Source organism: Perognathus longimembris, chromosome 2 (genome assembly GCF_023159225.1).
Source record: "Perognathus longimembris pacificus isolate PPM17 chromosome 2, ASM2315922v1, whole genome shotgun sequence".
In the NCBI taxonomy this organism is placed as follows: domain Eukaryota; kingdom Metazoa; phylum Chordata; class Mammalia; order Rodentia; family Heteromyidae; genus Perognathus; species Perognathus longimembris.
In genome coordinates, this window is record NC_063162.1 from 18,785,853 (window position 1) to 18,805,088 (window position 19,236).

Sequence of the window (19,236 nt, forward strand, 5' to 3'; positions counted from 1 at the left end):
CACACACACACACAGAAAATAAAACTGAATTTTGAAATGGCTTGGTAGTGGTAAGAAAGGTATGAAGCATAGGAGCTCAGGAGTGGAGGTAAGAGGTGATTGACTGGAACTGTGCAATGCAGAGAAAAGTACAAATGATGAAGAAAGGGTAATGTCTAAAGGACTGTGAGGGATCTAGAATTTGGAATTAAAGTATAAAGAATACTCAGTACTACACACACAGACACATGTACATAAATATAATATACTATATACTATTTAGATAAAATATATAGTATATAAACTTTATATATATTGTTTTATAAAATCAAAGTAATAATAATACCATATATTTGTAGACCTTTTAATAGTTTATGTATATCCTTATTGTCATATTCCAACTCTCACATATTTAAGAAGTTAAGTGAGAAATTATTGCTCACCATTTTCATATGAGGAAAGGGAAACAGAGACAGAGGCATGGTTATGTGCTCAGTGTCCAGAGTGAAGGCACAGCTGCTCGTGTGTTCTGTATCTCCAAGTCTGAGATAAGTCTCCTATAACCAAGACAGAAAGAGGCAAGGCTGGCTGAATTTCTGTAGCAATGTGTCATGCTTCCAATTAGTCCATTAAACAGAAGACAATTCAATAAAAGTTGGTAATGACTTTGCACTTTAATTATCATTAGGCTTAAATTACAGAGTTACTTCTCAGTTTCCAGGAAACTGAGAGAGCGGGAAGAATTCAAGGTGGAGAAAGATTTGAATTTTTTTTAATATTATGCTCCTTGGAGTGAAATTATCTGTTTCTAAATGTGGAATGTCTTTGCTTGAATCAATGGCACCTTTTACAATTAATCTCAAAAGCTATTCGTCCGCATGATGAGAAACTAATTCTAAAGGGAGTAGGATATGGTCAACAGTGCTCAGAAACTGATTAGACCCCATTATCAACCCCTCAGATAGGATTTTATAGTAAGTTTCCCTTCTGACATCTAACATCGTTTCCTAGCAGGACAAAAAATGGCATGGGGCAATCTGGAGATCTGAATAGTTGATCCCTAACTTGCCCCCAAATCGGACACATCAAGACAATATCAGCCTATGCCTTAATGTCTCTTACCTGTCAATTGAGCATATAAAGCACTGGATTCTTAATTTATTCCCTGATTCACTTAATAAAAGGAAGACCTAATTACATGCCAAGCATTGGGTTTAGTGCAGAACAATGCCATGATATAACCAAGGTGCTAACTTGCATGAACAGGTCAAGGTTAAACAGCTACAAAGCAGTAACTAAATTAAACATATTTCATCATTTATAGTTCAGTGCTTCAATGAGGCCTCTAGAATGAAAGACCTGGCACACACACAAAATACAGAATAAGTACTGTCTTTTTTGGTGGCACTAGAGTTTGAATTCACAGCTCCACACCTGCTAAGCAGGTGCTATACCATTGAACCATGGCTCCAATCCTGTTTCACACTTGTTATTTTTAAGATAAAGTTTTGCTGCTAAGGCACATACCTGGAATGCAATCGACATAGGTTAGGCTTATCATCACTGCTGGGATGACTAGCCCACGCCACTATATACGCAGCTTCTTCCCAGTATTCTGTTTCTCTGGAGACGCTAAAGAGAGTGGAAAAGACCCAATGTCACTCCAGCTGTGATACAGTTTATTCCCTTACCAGTGTGGTCTATTGCCTCACACTTTCAATGGACCTAAAAGGCTCTGACAGTCAAGTAGAAAGAGCCCTGACTACAGGTCTTTTCTAAGTCTAGAAGATTCCTCCCCTGAGAGCCGACAAGCCTTTTCTGAGTCCAGAACTTTCCTCCCCTGAGGGCTTTGTCATGGTGAACGAGGGGCACAGGGGAGAGTCGTATTTCTTTCATAATAGGGAGAAAAGTTTAAAATGAGAGACTAGACTTTCATTAGTTTTTGTGCTGCCCTAATTTCTTTTTCTCCTTGGCTTTGGCGCCAGCTGCAGACTTTAATTAAAGTGTGGCAAGTCTCCCAAACTTGGCGGACTTTCCAGAAAACACGAAAAACAAAAAACAAGGGCACCTCCTCCCAGGACAGAATAATTTTTGTGTCCTCCAGCTTGCATTTATTTATCCAAAGTGTCCTGATGAGGGGCTAGAAAGCCTGAACATCCTCCCATCATCTCCTTCTCTCTTTGTTCTTACCCCCTTGGTGGCTTTCACTGCAATTTTTTCATCCATGTATATTACTGCCATGATTCATTCAAAGTAATATTTCATTGCTGTAATTATGGTACATTACTACACTAGTTGATCATTTCACTTCTTTATTTTAAAGCACCATTCATAGCCACAGGAGAAAACCATCTATCTGTATTTATGGATTAAATTAATACATTCTTTATGATAGACAGTGATAAAATGAAAGGTGAAGAGAAAGCATAATCTTATTAGGCTGTCAACAATGACAAATAAATTAGGGACCATCTCAAAATGCTTCTGAAAACCTCTGGCTCAATGCACAGTTCTGTTTGAGTCACCTGCACTGTGTTGGCCAAACTGCAATATAAACCACTGGATAATAATACATACACTGCTATGTGAAAAGGTTATTTAAACAAATCAGTGCCTTTTTTAGAATATTATTTTCTCCTCAGAGATTCTGCTGCAAGCCACATTATTGACTCCCTTACATTTTAAAATAATGTGTGACAGTTTACAGGGAGATTACAGAAAATGGTGATACAAAAAGAATATGAACTGAATAAGTAAGGAAGGAGCCTTGGTAACTTGCTATGGGAGAAATGAAGAATGCAAGGACAAGGTGGGTGATGTCTGTGTGCCTTCTGCTGAGAAATGACAGAGAGGAACCAAGAGTAGAAGGAATTGCATAGGCAATAAGGGCTGAGAATGGTTATCGACACGAATGAGGTAAGATTTAGAAGATCCATGGAAATAAGTGTTTTGCTTGCTATTGCATCATTGTGAGAAAACACTTATAAACAAGGACTTACTTGTTTTGACTCAGAGATTGGGGATTGTTAGTCTAGTGGCAGCTAAATCCATTATGAGCCACAGGTGAGGCAGCAACTCACAGTGTTGGGAGCATGAGGTAGCACTGTTTACCTTACAGTAGTCAGGAAGAAGGAAGGGAAGAGGGTCAGGGATAAGACTCTTCAAATTTCACCAACAGTGACCTACTTGCTCTAACCAAGCTCTACTTCCAATCGCTTTGCAATAATGCTGCAAACTATAAATCTGTCCATTGCTTAACCTTCTAGATCAATGACTTGATTCATCAATTGGGAATCAAATTTCTATCGCTTCAGATCCAACCATAACAACAAACAAAGGATAAAAAGCAATCGGAGACTGCTCTTTTCAAGTACCCTAACCAGGTCATCATTCATCCAACAGTCTCAAGCAGTTATGCACATCCTAATGCATAGTCAGCACTGAATGTAATTTCTTCAATAATACTTAGTGAGTATCAGCACATGCCAAGGCTTTAACTAAGCAGAGGAATATGACCAAAAGCAAGATAGATCAGGATCCCACCTACATAAAGGCTTATATTTAAGTTTGAGAGAGACATATTGTATGACCGTAAGATCAATTGCTTTGAGAATTATGAGTTCTGCAAAGAAGAATAGAGTTATCATGAGAATATATCACAGGATGGGGTGGTTTGAACCAATAAGAAGACTCACGAAAAATCTCCAAAATGAAGTCATATTTTCAAACCTAAAACTAAATAAGGTTTTATGTAGGCAGTTTCCTTTGGCTCAAATTCTTTCCTTCTCTTCATTTGGATCAGGGATTAATAATGTGAAAAGAACCATAATATTCAATTGAAGATACGATAAAATGTGTGAGGATCAGGACTGTGAGTTCAAGGACAGTCTGGACAAACTTATCAATACCCTCTATGAAGAACAAAATAAAGAGGTAACATTTGGGAGGAACATAATTCAAGACTGGCCTATGCAAAAAGTTAGCAAGACCTCATCTCAACAAATAATCTAGATGTGTTGGTTCAAGTTTCTAATCACCATGGTGTTATAGATATAGACAGATGTGGTCTGAAGATAGCCCAGGCATAATTTAAGACTCTATTAAGAAATAAGTACAGCCAAAAATGAGTGGGAACATGGATTGAAAGGTAGAGCTTCTGCCTAGCAACTACAAGGCCATGAATTCAAACCCCAATAGTACACAGAGTAAGGGATGTGTAAGAGTAGGGATTAACTTGTAGAGTGCTTGTCTATCACACAAAGCTCTGGGTTCATTCTCCAGCCTATATATATGTTTAGAAGGTTAAGCAGTAGGATCTGATGGCAGACTGTTGTATGTGACACAAGAAAGAAGAGAGCTCTAAGATTAGGAGCCTGAACCATCGCCTGTGGCTTTCTCCACATCCTGGTCAGAACCATGAGTTCAATGGAAAGTGATTGCACAGAAGATTTGGGGATAAAAATGCCAGGAGCTCATGTCTGCACACATTGCATTTGAGGTACCAATGAGATATTGAAAAAAGCATACAGGCTTATAAATAGCGTGGGTGTGGGCAGAGAGGTCCTGGCTAGAGATATTTTTTAGGTTCATACTTTAGCATATTGATGGTATTAAAAACACAACTTAGAAGACATGAGCTAGCAGAAAGTATACAGACAAAAAGAACATATAACCAAATTGTCAATAACACAATGTACGTAACATGCATGATTTGACAGAATCCTTAATATCATCTCTGCAAATTAGGTAGTTATCAGTGTCATCATGACACAGATAGGAAACAGAGGGTCATTAACTGCAGTTACCTACCAAATCAATTTGAGTAAAAAAATAAAAGCACATGTGAAAACCAAGGCTCCTGGTTTGAAATCACACTCTGTTAGCTCACAGCTGCCTGTGATTACCGTGCAGTGTGGTGCTATGGCCCCCCATGACTACTTCCGAAGCATATATTCATTTCTCCTCCAAAGACTGAGCATGTTCTTTAGCAGGGGACCTACCAGGTGCTCAGCCATGGATGGATCATGACTATTGCTTTCACATCCTCACACCTTTCTACAGGGAAAACTGCCTTGCAAAGTACCCAAGAGGGACCTCAGGAAAAGAGGCCACTGGAGTTGAATGATTTTGTTACAGATTCAAAAGACCACAGTTTCATGCACACCCCAAATTCAACATTCTCAAAGTACATTGCAGCAGGTGCTGGAAGCACAGGCTCGCCCTTCAGGCTGCTCTGGGCATGGGGATGCCCATGAGCAGACCTGTGCATTGGAATCCGTGCCCATAGGACACAGAGCTCCTTCAACAGAACTTTCCAGGGGTGTTACCCTCCACCTCCTCACTTATGCCTTAGGAAATTCTGTTTGGCTAATTTTAACTACCTCTCCCTCTCTTCCTTGAATGCACCAATTTTTACAGTATTCAGAGCTGCTAATTAATATAGACCTCTCTCCCTGAACAGCCGCTGGCATCTTTAGTGAAATTATGGATTTTCTTTCTCAATTGCTCTGGAGTCACCCTGAGGCTATTAATTTGGGCTATTAGCCGTGGGTGATTTCAAAATCCATATTGATAACGGTGAGGCTGTGCTGGCTGTCTGCTCGATGGACTCTAAGTAAACAAGTACTCCTGCTATGGCCGAGTGTTCAAGGATGTTTTCTGAACACTAAGCTGGGTTAGGTTGCTCTAGGAGAAACTTACTTCACAGCACAGTGGGAAGTAAACACTGGCTTTCATAATGGTGAAAACACAACAATAGCAATAATAATGATGATAGGTTAACATAATAAATTGACCACATTATTACTAACAATACAAGTCATTAATAATTTCATATCAGTCATAACTATTTTATTAGTATATACTAGTTGTACAGGGAGGTTTTATTTTGATATAATCATTAGATGTATAAATGAAATAAGTGGACTCCCTTTGTTATATAGTCACTGTTTGTATTATAATTAAATGGTTGAATAACAACTTCAGCATGCTACTCTAACCAATTTATTTTCTTGAATCCTTGCAACTATCCAAAAAAGAACGTTACTTTGTTGATGAAAATTTTAAAGTTTTTCAAGTGTATGTCATTCCCCATCCCATGGTAAGTAACCAAGGGTCAAACCTATATTTGAGTTCCCTGTCATACTCTGTGTCTGTGTGTGCGTGCAAGCTAGAGTGCCAGTAATAAGGCTTAAAGTCTGATCTCTTCACTCATGTCTGGTGATCTACCACTTGAGCTACATCTCCACTTGCAGATTTTTGCTAGATAATTAGAAATAAGAGTCTCATACCCTTTATACCCCGGCTGGTTTAAAACTAGATTCCTCAAATCTTCATCTCCTGAGTAGTTAGAATTATAGGCATAAGCCACCTACACCAGCAGCTGCCATGATTTTTGAGATAGCAAATATATCTTCCACAGATTGGTTGCTTTCCAGCCACTTGGAGATACATGTGCTCTTTCAAGTTTATCTGATAGTTTATGGCAGCTTATCCAAGACCTGGTGTTGACTCACAATCTTCAGGAGTAAAATATCTTTCTACATGATACAGACACTTATCCTAGCCTGGGATCCCTGGTATGGTTGCTCAGCTCAGTTTGATCCCCAGCTCCACACATGAAAATATTAAAGCCAATTTCAAACTGTTATTCAATGCTCAAGGAGGCAACATGGCAGCTCACAACTTTAGCTGCTCAGAGGCTGAGAATGGGAGGGTCATGGTTTGTGGTCAGCCTCCCCCCAAAAGCAGGAAGCTGAGTGAACTGGTATTTACCAGTGGAAATAGAAAGATTGTGGATCAGGCTAGCCCTGGTGAAAAGTGAGAAGCTATTTGAAAAATAACAAAGCAAAAAGGGCTGGATCATGACCCAAGTGGTCGAACACTTCCCTAGTAAGTACAAGATCCTTGGTGCAAACTCCAGTACAATTAAAAATATTATGTAATATCTAAAAGTTGAGCACTTATAAAGCAGACTGGTTTTGACCAGGACAAGGTAAATTAGTACACACAGGTTTCCAACAGTGCCAGGCAAAGAGCAAATACCTATGTTATTCCTTTTCTTTTCTTCTGTGCAAGAAGGAACACAGCAAGCTGTGGGCCCAAAGCAAATGTCTTCTTATCCTAAATCCATAATGACAGCTATAGTTTCAAATATGAATGGAATAGATACTGAGCAGGACCTGGAGCAGAAATCCTGAATTTGAACTTTACTCTGCCCTCATCAATCCTGTGACCATACAGTCACATTATCTCTTTTAAACTCAGCAATAAAATTTGTTAAGAGCATCTCCTATACACTTCTATGAAGGTACAGTAATGCAGGCTACCAGTCACACATGGTTACTTGTGGACTTGAAAAGCAACAGAAGAAATCTCTCCCATAAGGATAACGCTGTGTTACCCTGCATGCAGGTCTCCTCTGACAACTTTATATGAATCCATAAAGATGAAGAAGGGAATGTGCTATTATGTAAGCTTAATAGGCAATGGATATATCTCACACCATAAGCACTTGCCAATGTACATGTGCCATGAACAGGCACAGATTGCTGGAAGACTCAGATACAAGTTCCATCCAACTTCCTCACCTAAGATCACAGACACCTGTGTAGGCTGGCGTGCAGATCAGAGGGGTCATGGACACTTTACAGTAATTGGGGCTCAATCAGTAAATGTGCTCAGGGTTTTAGAAAATGGAAATCAGCTATCACATTTCTCCTTCCTATTCCAAAGTCATAATTTGTACATTTTATATGTTACAAAAGATATCCACTTTAAGTATTTATTAGTCATTTTTATTTGATTTCTGTTATTAGGGCACAATTGTAATGAAGGTGACAAGTGGAATTATGGGAAATCTAAAAGAAGGAAATCAAAACCACTCATAAAACTCTCCAAGCAGACACAAGCGTATTGATGTATTTCCTTCCAAATATTTTGTAATGGTTCTTTGTATTGCATAATGCTGCATTCTCCATATTTCACTTGATATTCATATCGTAAACTTTCCCTGTCTTGTTTAAACACATCATTTTATTGACATTTGCAGTGTAGATGTGCTATAATTTACTCAGAACAGCCTACGATGATTTGACATTTCAATGATTTTGAATTTTCACTCATTGTAAAAATGGTTGCATTGTATGAAATCTTTGCTTTCATCTGCATTTCTGATTATAATATTTACCTGGGAAGGATTCATCAAAAATAAGATTATAATGATCCTATCTTTAAAATAAACTGATATTTCTGATGTACTATCTGAGGTGGGTTATGAATTTGCACTTCACAAACAATATTTTAAAGGCCTCCATTGATCACACCTTTCCAATTTTATGAATGTTTTACAACTGTTACACTGTTGTTAAAAAAACTGTCAAGAAAGTAAAAATCATCATAGATTTTGAGTTAGCAAATTAGAAATTAACTTTGCTTTAGTATATATTTACCAATTGTCAGACACCTGACTATTTCTAAATTTTACATACAATTTAAGGTAGAAATAAATGACTGTGATAACCAGATAAGAAAAACTTCAAGCTCACATATTTGAAGGATATCCAAGTCTCTTAATTTGTGCCAGTGTCACACTGTAATCCACATATTGTCCCACATATATGTAATGAGTGACTAACAAATATGCCAGTTTGTTAATAAATTATTTTTGAAATATTACATAAGACAAAATACAAAAAAAGAAAGAAGACAAATGTTCCTGGAGGACCTTGTATATTCCAAAACACGTTAGTGTGAGCTGAGATAAAGACATAATGGTCTTGGATATCAAATCTAAAGAAGCTAAGATGAGCTGTAATTGATCTCTGGAAAAAGCAATGGATGAGCAGCATATGGGAAGGGAAGAGGATAAGACCATGGAAAAGCAACACATGTGGATGCACTTGAGGAATGGAAGGAAAAGTATTAAGGCACTAAGCATGAGGGTGGAGAAGTAGGCTTGTTGCAAAGAGAAAAAAAATGCTGACATGGCTGGACCCAGTAGGCTATTTATAACTTAACATTTTGGCTCAAAGTCTGCAGACAACGAGATTCAATAGAAAGCACTCATATTAGGAGAAGATCTTCACTGGCCATCCAACAGACAAAGGCCTCATATCTAAAATGTACTTAGAACTCAAAAAATTAAGTTCCCCAAAAAAGTCCTCAAAGAAACAAATGATCCCTTAACAAAGGGGCTAAAAACTTACAAGGAGTTTTCTTTGAAGAGGAAATGAGAATGGCCAAGGGGCACATAAAGAAGTGCTCTATATCACTGGCCATAAAAGAAATGCAAATCAAAACTCATTGAGATTCCACCTCACCCCAGTAAGAATGGCCATAATCAAGAAAACCAATAACAACAAATGCTGGTGGGAATGTGGTCAAAAGGGAACCCTACAACTCTGTTGGTCCAATCACTCTGGAAAGCAGTGTGGAGATTCCCTCAAAAGACTAAACATAGAGTTCCATATGACACCGCAATCTACTTCTGAGCATATGCCCAAAGGATTACAAGCAAGACCACACTAAAGCTACCAGCACAACTACGTGCATTTCAGCACAATTTACCATCACTACAATATGGAACCAACCCAGATGGCCCTCAGTAAATGAATGAATCAAGAAAATGTAGTACTGTCAGAAAGAATGACATTGCCCCATTCATAAGGAAATGGAAAGACTTAGAAAAAAATCATATTAGGTGAAGTAAACCAGACTCAAAGAAACATAAACTCAGTGGTTTCTCTCATTGGTAATAATTAGTACATGTCTAGGATAATCCTAGCAGAATATCACAATAACTCAGAATATCACAATAGCTAGTACATATGAACACATAAGATAATGTTAAGCGAAATGAATTCCAACTTGTGGAAATAAGTGGTTTATCATTGTTGTTGTTATTTTCAATGTACCATGTGAAATTATGCCTTTTTCTTTTGTCTTTCTTCCCCATGGTTTTACCCCTGATGTCACTGTAACTAATTTTAGTACCCTGGGTATTGTATATATGTGCATTTATTGGAACTAGGGAAGGGAAGAGGAACATCAAAAGGGTCAGAAAAAGTGTAAAAGGCAAGCCAATGCAGCAGCAGTACTTACTAGACAATATGCTGTAAACCAACTGTACAACTGGGGGGGGAGGAATTAGGGAGGAAGGAAAGTGGGGGGAAATGAGGAAGGAGGTAACAAGTTTGATAAGAAATGTACTCACTGCCTTATGTATGAAACAGTAACCTCTCTGTACATCATTTTGAAAATAAATTAATTAATTTAAAAAAGAAATAGAGGATGTGATCATGTTTATATTTTCAAAAGACAATTCTAGCTCTTTAGAGAATAAACTAGAGAATAAAAGGGTAAAAGTGGAAAACTGGAGACTAGTTAGCCAATCATTGCAATCTGGAAGAGGAAGAATTGAATCTTGGATTTCAAGATCCTATTGTTGGTAACAAGATTAATAACAATATTAATAACTATGGTAGAACCCCTTCAGTCCCTGTACAGTCAAAAATATTATACAGTGGGTGAAGAATCTTTCTTCTTGCCCCTTGCTCAGTGAGGATAAGGGATTGCAGATTTTCATTAATTCAGTAAGTTTTTTCTCTATATATGACCAACATTATAAAGTCTCTCCTGGTCTTTCTTTTCCTCTGGCCAAATAATGCCATTTACTTTACTCTTAAATCTCAAGGTGTATAAGTTAAAGTAATTTAAACTGTTTTAAAAAATCATTTTAGGCACTGGAAGACGGAAAGTCTCAAAGCTTTAGTGGTTGTGAATTCATTATTCCGTGCTGGGTAAAATGTACTTGTGGAAAATTTTCCTGGGTTATTGAGGAACTACTACATATATTTAATAATCTATTTAGGAAATGCTAGAATTTTATTGTTTACAAAGCAATATTTTAAAATTCTGTTTGCTGCTCTTTGAAAACAATATAATGGGACAGGAGAAAGATGTATGCAAATGCCTTTCTTTTGAGATATGAACACAAGATTTCCTGTAGGTGAAGAAAGAAGGCACAGAATGTTCACTGTCATGGAACCCTATTTCATGGTTTTATTCTGCAGTAATAAAGAGTGAAACAGTTCCTGGGACATTTGTAGTGACTTCATCTTCCATACTTTGCCCCCTTTCCACTAGTCAGCTCATCTCACGAAAGGGAGAAGTAAGGATCAAAGAAATACCTTGTGCGACTTTATACAACATCTCAAAATAAAAGAGGTATGTGCATTCAATGCATTATGAATCTGGCTGTATTTGTATTCACGTTTTTTGCAAACAACTGCCTAACCTCGGTAGTTTCTTGTTTTCAAATTCTGCATTAAGAGAAGAATCTGGAATTAAATAACTTGGTCTTTGTTAGATGGAGAGAAGCAAGGTGAAAGTGGGAGGGATAGGCCGCCTTCATTCAGGTTCCCGTCTGAACAGCCATTCCCTTTCCTTTTTAGCAAACTTTCAGTCTTGTCCTGCTCCCATCTCACATAGACACAACCCTATCTTTGAATGGCTTCACAAGATAAATGGATATTTCTTAGTTATCACTTTTTGCCCTCCTGTGATCTCCACTTAGCAGCTACCTTTAACACTGTTGATTACATTCTGGCTTTGTGAATTAAGAGAGATAGGTGCTGTAAAAATCAAAGGGAGGGGCTGTGTTTCTGCCAGTTGCCTCATGCATTTGTACACTGACCCTTCACCACAGGCTTCTGGACCAAATTTGATGTGTTCCATTATGTGACCTTTGATGAAAGTGCCTGACTGTCCTTGGCCAGCTTAACCACGTCAGACAGGCAGGGTAAAGGAGATTGTCTCCCATGATTTCATGAAGACAACTGAACCCTGACCTTTAAGTGGCTTTATATCTACCTCCCATGATTGATGACAATGTTTTTTGGTCCTGGGCCTTGAAGTCTGGGCCTAAGGGCTGTCCCTAAACTCCTTTTACTCAAGGCTAGGTAGAGCTTTGCCACATGAGCAACACTACTTCTTAGCGATTTTTCTGTAATTAATTGGAGCTAAAACTCTCACAGACTTTCCTTTTCTGGGCTAGCTTTGAACTGTGATCCTTAGATATCAGCATCTTGAATAGCTAGGATTACACACATGAGCCAACAGTCCCTGCCTTATGGAAATTATTAAATTTGTCCCATATCAAAAAGATTTTCTTTTGTCAGGTTCAAAGAACACCTGAACGTGCTTTGTGTTTTTCTCATTTGGCTGTTGCAGAAATCTTCGATGCTCACCAGGTCAAGAGCATGGAGAATTTAGGAGCAGGTCTGAGGGGGGTTGAAGCTGCTCCTCCAATAGACCTGCCTGGAGCTGTGTTTATGCCTGAAATGAAGATGAGGGCAGGGATCACAGATCTGCAACATCAACCAATTCTTGTCACCTCTGGTGACCTGCACTGGAGTTTGAACCCTGTTTGTTCGGTCTCTCAAATGAAACTGTTGTTTATTTATTTGTGATTCATAAAACTGTACCTTTGCAAACTGCTGTCTGTGGGAGGCAAGCTCAAACACAGCTGAAACCAGCCCCTGAGTCACGCAATAGCCTGCATGGCCATCAAGGGCCACTATCAGCAGGAACAGACTTAAAGACAGCACTTCCTTCCCAGCAATCAGGGCAGGAATCCTTATGTGGATGAGCTTTCTCTAAACCTGAGAGGAGGGAGGGCAGATTTGCTTCTTTAAGACTCACAAATCCTCTTACAGCAATTCTGTGTCCTTTGTCCTCTTGAGACTTAATTCTTGACAACCAGGAGTCAACTGCTGTTCTTAAGATGTCTGGGGACAAAAATCTCTTAAACTCAGTATAACCTTGTTACTATAGAGCCTCCTGTGCCCAGCACAGGGTGGTAGATGGACAGATGCACATTATTTAACCCATTATTAAATCAGTGTCTTGTATAGAAATGACATCTCTTTCCAAGCCTTGTCTCAAGGGCTTTAAAAGGGCAGTTCCCATGGTCTCTTGAACTGAAAAGATAAGGGAGCAAAGGATCCATGCCCAATCAGGCAATCATCTTTGTGAAGGAAGGAAAATACCAAGTTTCTTCCCCAAGAGGGATAGTTAGGGACTCTGTGACATTTGGAAAATGTGGTTTTTCTGTGCCCTTTGTTTAAAGAGCACTACTTAGAAGCCTGTTGAGAAATTCCCTTCATACCTAGTTTCCATCATGACTGCTATTAGGGCTAAAGATTGTCCATCAATATCCCCTTCATAGTTCAGCCTCTTAGCCCACCAGCCACACACACCTGTCTGCCTTCACTTCCCGCTTAGAAGTAGATGAGGGGCCAAGTATATGTTTTGAGTCAGGCACTCCATTAATTCAAATCTAGGCCTCCTGTCTTTTGGCCTCTGAGCCTTTAGATAGTTCAATAATATGCATAATACACTGATGATTAGGGAATTACAGTTAATTTCCCTTGTTTTTTGAATTTATAATTTTTTTAATACTAATACTCAGATCCAGGATGTTGCACTTGCTAGGTAAGCACTTTCCCATCCTTAATTGCTCGTGTTGTTATGACTATGGATGCTACCTTCTCTGTACCTCATCTGTTAAGATTTAAGTTTTACAGGTACAAGGCCAAGGTGAAAAATAAGTGAAATAAAGTATCATAGCTCGGGGCTGGGAATATGGCCTAGTGGCAAGAGAGCTTGCCTCGTATACATGAAGCCCTGGGTTCGATTCTCCAGCACCACATATCTAGAAAAAGGCCAGAAGTGGCGCTGTGGCTCAAGTGGCAGAGTGCTAGCCTTGAGCAAAAAGAAGCCAGGGACAGTGCTCAGACCCTGAGTCCAAGCCCCAGGACTGGCCAAAAAAAAAAAAAAAAGTATCATAGCTCTCACAGAATTCTCCACAACTGTATAGACAGGCACTCAACACATCTGTTCTCATGTCTCGGTATATAGCCCGAGGACAGTTATCGCTTCTAATTTTTAACATTGGTTTTCTGTGTACTTGTGATCTCTGTCATGAGCCTGAGCTTCTTGAGTTAGGAGAATTATTACTCAGTTGCATGGATGATTGGAAACATATATGAATGGATTTGTAATTCAGTGGATTTGGGATACTTTATAATATTAAGAAAATTATTCATATTAGCATTGTTCTGGGACAATTCATTTATATGTCCATGCCAATTCTTCTGATATTATTCTCCATTTTTTGTTTCTCTCTCTTTCTTTTCTTTTTAAATCTGAGAGTCAGCTTTATTTCTAATAGAAAACCCATGGCAGTTAGCTGTTTGAGGAAAAAGGGGAAAAAAGCAATCGCATAGCCACATTAGCACCAAGTCACTAATGACCAGCACAGTTTAGCCTACTTTCTTCTTTTAGAGAGCTTTGCAATTGCAGCTGTGACAGTTTCTTTAACTGAAGAAAGAGTTTCAGGACTCAGGGAGCATTTCCAAGTTAGATCTTTATGTAGTATCCAGCAGTTGCAAGTATCATCCACCCACCTTTTCCTGAGACATTTAAGTACAAAGTCAGCTATGAACAAGAACTCCCATTTAAAAAGTCTCCTTTATTCCTCCTTCAATCAAGAAGAAACCTGTCACCACGCCATAGCACACCTCTGCCTACTTGAAATATGCAAGGATGAGATGGATTTAGATTTTTCCCATATAAGGGGAAGTTGGGAGGGAGAGCTCTTCCAGGATCTTTATTACCACAGCCGAAGCCTGACCAGAGGCAGCTCTGAGTTAGGGCACCCACTACAAGGATGAATGTGACTGAACACAGGTCATTTGTAAGGTCTGACAAATAGAAAAAGACTTATGGGACATAGGAATCCATGAGATGAAATCTAGACACTCCTGGCAAATGTAGATTTCACCCCCACATCTGGGTGCAGATAAAAGGGCCTTACTCCTACCAGGTTTAGCTCTTGGAAAATCATATCTGGCTATACATGACCAGTTGCAGAGAGTTTTAGCATACACCAAGGTACCAGCTCACCTGCAGACATCAACAAATGCCTTAGCAAAGACAATTTTAAAGTCTTGTAGTGCCATTTGAGTTTTGAAATCAGTAAAGTGATTTGTCTAAGAATATTGATTGAAAGGCATCTGTTAATGACTTAAAAAAAAAAACTGTCTGGTATAGCTATTGGGCTCTTGTGATTCCCTATACCCTTATGAACACATAAGATGATGCTAAGTGAAATGAACTCCGTTTTATGGAAACGAGTGTTATATCACTGTTGTAATTATTTCAACATGCCATGTGAAACTGTATCTTCTTTTGTTGATGATCCTCTTGTATCCCCTTCCTGTGGTTGTCCCTGCACTATCACTGTATCTCATCTGAGTACCCTGTATACTCTATATACTGGTATTAAAACTAGGGAAGTGAAAGGGAATATCAAACTCGAGAGACAAAGGATAAAAAGACAAATGACTCCAAAAGCAATACTTGTAAAACCATTTGGTGTAAACCAACTGAACAACTCATGGGTGGAAGGGAAAGGGGGCGGAGGGAGGAATGAGGGAGGAGGTAACAAACAGTACAAGAAATGTACCCATGGCCTTACATATGAAACTGTAACCCCTCTGTACATCAGTTTGACAATAAATAAGTAATTATTATTTTAAAAAAAGATCAAGAAGAAGAAAATGACACTTCCCTGTACATAGAAATGCCATGAAAACAACAATAAACGTTAGTTTCAAACTTGAAAAAAAAACTGTCTGGGAGGAAGTGAGGCAAGGGGTGACTGCCCAAAAAGGAATATACTCATTACATGACTTGGATAATTACACGACTTGGATAACTGTAACCCCTCTGTACATCACTTTCATAATAACAATAAGATACTAAAATTTTCAAAATCTTGTATATTATTTTAAAATTATTTTTGATTACATGACATTAGAAAAAATTTAATTTGTGACACAGGGCCAAATTGTCCCATCTATTACTGAGTAAATGGATAAATGAAGAGTTGAGAAATTTTGTGACACAGAAAGTGCTGATAAAAGTAATATAAGCACTGCTGACCTGCCTCACCTTCTAGTGAGCTTTTTGGGGTTTGGTGTCTTTGGTTATTTTCTAGGTTCAAGGTCTGATTGCACACAAGGCATATTCTACCCTTTTCTTGAAGGAAATACTGTGTATCTGGAAGTCATGATCTGACACATCAGACCCTGGCCTCCTCTGCCACATCGCAGCTGGTGATGGTGGGCTCCAGCGAAGAGCTGTGGACTCAGGCTCCCCACCAGAAACACACCAGCCCAGTGGGAAGAAAGCAAGGAGATCAGGATCATGCACTACATGGTCTCTAAGAAATTTCTCAGTCCACCTAATAAATGTTTGTTCATGCTGCTTGCTATGCAATGCCCAGAGAGTGCAATCAAAAGTGGTTGTGTCCCAGATCTCTCTCAGGTCACTAAGGCTGGATCTTCCTTTCTGATTCAGTACAGAGAAGAGTTGACCACCATCACCATCACAATCACATCTCCTACCTTCCAATCGAGTTCTATTTACCTTTACGTCTGATGTGCAAAAGTATCTTGTAAAAAATAAAAAGGCAGCAACAATATCACCACTCAAATATACAATGGCTTTAGCACCTGTGATAGTGACTTGGGGTTGAGTCCAAAGTTCCCTAAATTCTGAGTCCTTGGACTCTAAATATTAGTATGAGATAATATCAGTGTGAGCAATCAGACACTACAATCTGAAAGCTAGAGTCTCACAGATAACTTACAGCCAAAGCTCAGTACAGAAGAGGGAACCTGAATACAAGGATGAAAAGAAAGAAGGGAAGGGAATGTAATTTATATTGTAATTATAATTAATCTGCATTAGAATTTAACATTTCATTTTCATGAGAAATATTTTGTTCTTCTGATACACACTAGCAAGGAAAATTGCCACATATTTGTGGGGTTTCGAGGCTTAGGATACATATCGAACTCTGCAAAGAGGAAGGAGTTTGGTATGTTCTCAGATGCCAAGATGGGATTTCAAAGCTGAGCAACCCAAAAGTACCTTAGGAGACCTCATTTACCTCTCCTGTAAAATGCCAACATGGACTCCAGCCTTGTATAACCGAGCAGGGAAAGGCAGGAATGATGTCAGCACTGAAGTGCGTGTCAGAGTCAGGTCCCTCTCATCCCTGCCTCCTCATTGTTCCAGGGCCTACGTGCACATCCCACACTCTCTGCTCAGTCCTTCTACTGCCTCCCCCCGCTTCCGTGACGAGGCCTCTCTGCTTCCCCATGGCAGGTGCTGCTGCTGGCTGCCCTGACAAATGGAGGTGCTGCTAATTGCTGCCTGTCTTACCTCCTCCCCAAACACAGGCACCAGGGATGCTGGCCTCTGGGCCCTAACCTGGTTCTCATGACCAGACTGTTTTTCAGGCTCAACTGAGAACAAGAGCCCTCATCGTACAAGTTTTTGACCTTTTCCCAGTGTCTTCTTGTGCGTTGCCTCTGTCCTTTCTAAAAGCTTGATATTGATGTTTGGCCCTAATAGAGAAACGTAAACAAGAGGTAGATAAAGGTTAACAATACCCAATCAATGCTTCAGAGAGAAGCAGCCCAGGCAGGGATGTATTGAAAGGCCAAATGTAAGCAGAGCTGTATTGACAGTTTAATTACATTTATCCTTTCCTCCTTATATGTTGAATGAATAACAAGACTGTCTGATCGTCTTTCATTTCAGGTGTTGGTAGCTTTTTCCCCCCCTTTTACTAGGTAAGAGGAAAAACTATATTTTCTTAATTTTTTTTTTTTTTTTGCCAGTCCTGGGCCTTGGACTCAGGGCCTGAGCACTGTCCCTGGCTTCTTCCCGCTCAAGGCTAGCACTCTGCCACCTGAGCCACAGCGCCCCTTCTGGCCGTTTTCTGCATATGTGGTGCTGGGGAATCGAACCTAGGGCCTCGTGTATCCGAGGCAGGCACTCTTGCCACTAGGCCATATCTCCAGCCCCTCTTAATTTTTTTTTCACTCTCTGAAATGTGCTTCTCCATATCTCATCTCCTGCTCTTCCATTTCAGTTGAGCTTGCTAAGGAAGCACGCTTCTGCTGACTTCTTTGTGAAACATTTTTAAAGCTCTTGAGGTATATCTGTCATCTCTTTCTCTTATCTCAACCATCTTATGATAGTTTCCATGACCTTGGATTACTTAGGACAAACATTCCCACTAAAACTCATAATGTGTGCATGGCAGATTACTGAACAGATGACAGGAGAGAGGAGAGGCTCAAGGGGGTGATATATGTCTCCTGTGACTGTACCAAATGTCACCAAGTTTGGATCTACAGCCAGATGTGATGCATGCCTGTCATCACAAGACTTGAGAGGCTGAAACAGGAGTATTAGTCGCTCTTCACACACACACACACACACACACACACACACACACACACACACACACACCACAAGAAGCTAGATATAGTGACACACACCTTATTATCCCTTCTACCAGAAAAACAGATGAAGAAAACTTATAACCCAAGACCAGAACGCACAAAATTAGCCCACAACTGTAACTGAAAGTGGACCAAAGGCAAAAATAACTGTGGAGCAAGGTTTAATTGGTAAGCAAATTATGATCCCCTAAATTCAAACTCCAGAACAATTTTTTAAATTTCCAAACAAGCAAAGAAAATAGAGTTAGATGTTCATTCTGGAAATCTGTTCGCTTTTTGTTTATGTATTTCATTTATTCAATACAGAACAGTTTAAGATGAATTAGTAGTTTTTAAATTGCTATTTCCAAGGAAAAATTCATGAGAGAAGGAAGGTAAGGAGCAACAATCAAGTGAGGGAAAGGATGAGAGAGATGGAAAAGAAGAGAAGAAGGGGAGGAAAAGAGTGGGAAAGTATGGGAGGGAAAGAAGGAGGAAGAGAGCGCCAGAAAGGGGAAAGAAGGGAAAGAGGAAGAGAGAAAGGAAAAGGATGAGAAAAAAGGAAGAAGGGATAGAGGAAGGATAGATGCTTCTATCAGCAAAGAATCATTTTTCCCTACAATGTAATTTAATAGGTAGACTCCAGGTAAGATCTTAGGACTAGAATTTTTGTGATGGATTCTCTATTGAAATGTATCAAAATGTTAAAAAGTGCCTTACCTTATCTTTCATTGTCTTTCCAAGGCACTCAATATTTTTGAAATTGCGTCAAAATGTATGTAACATAAAATAGGCCATCTTAAATGTGCATATTTAAGGCATAATTCAGTATGTTCATAGGGTTATACTGCCGTCACTGTCATCATCAAAAGAAGTACTTTCCTTCTTGAAA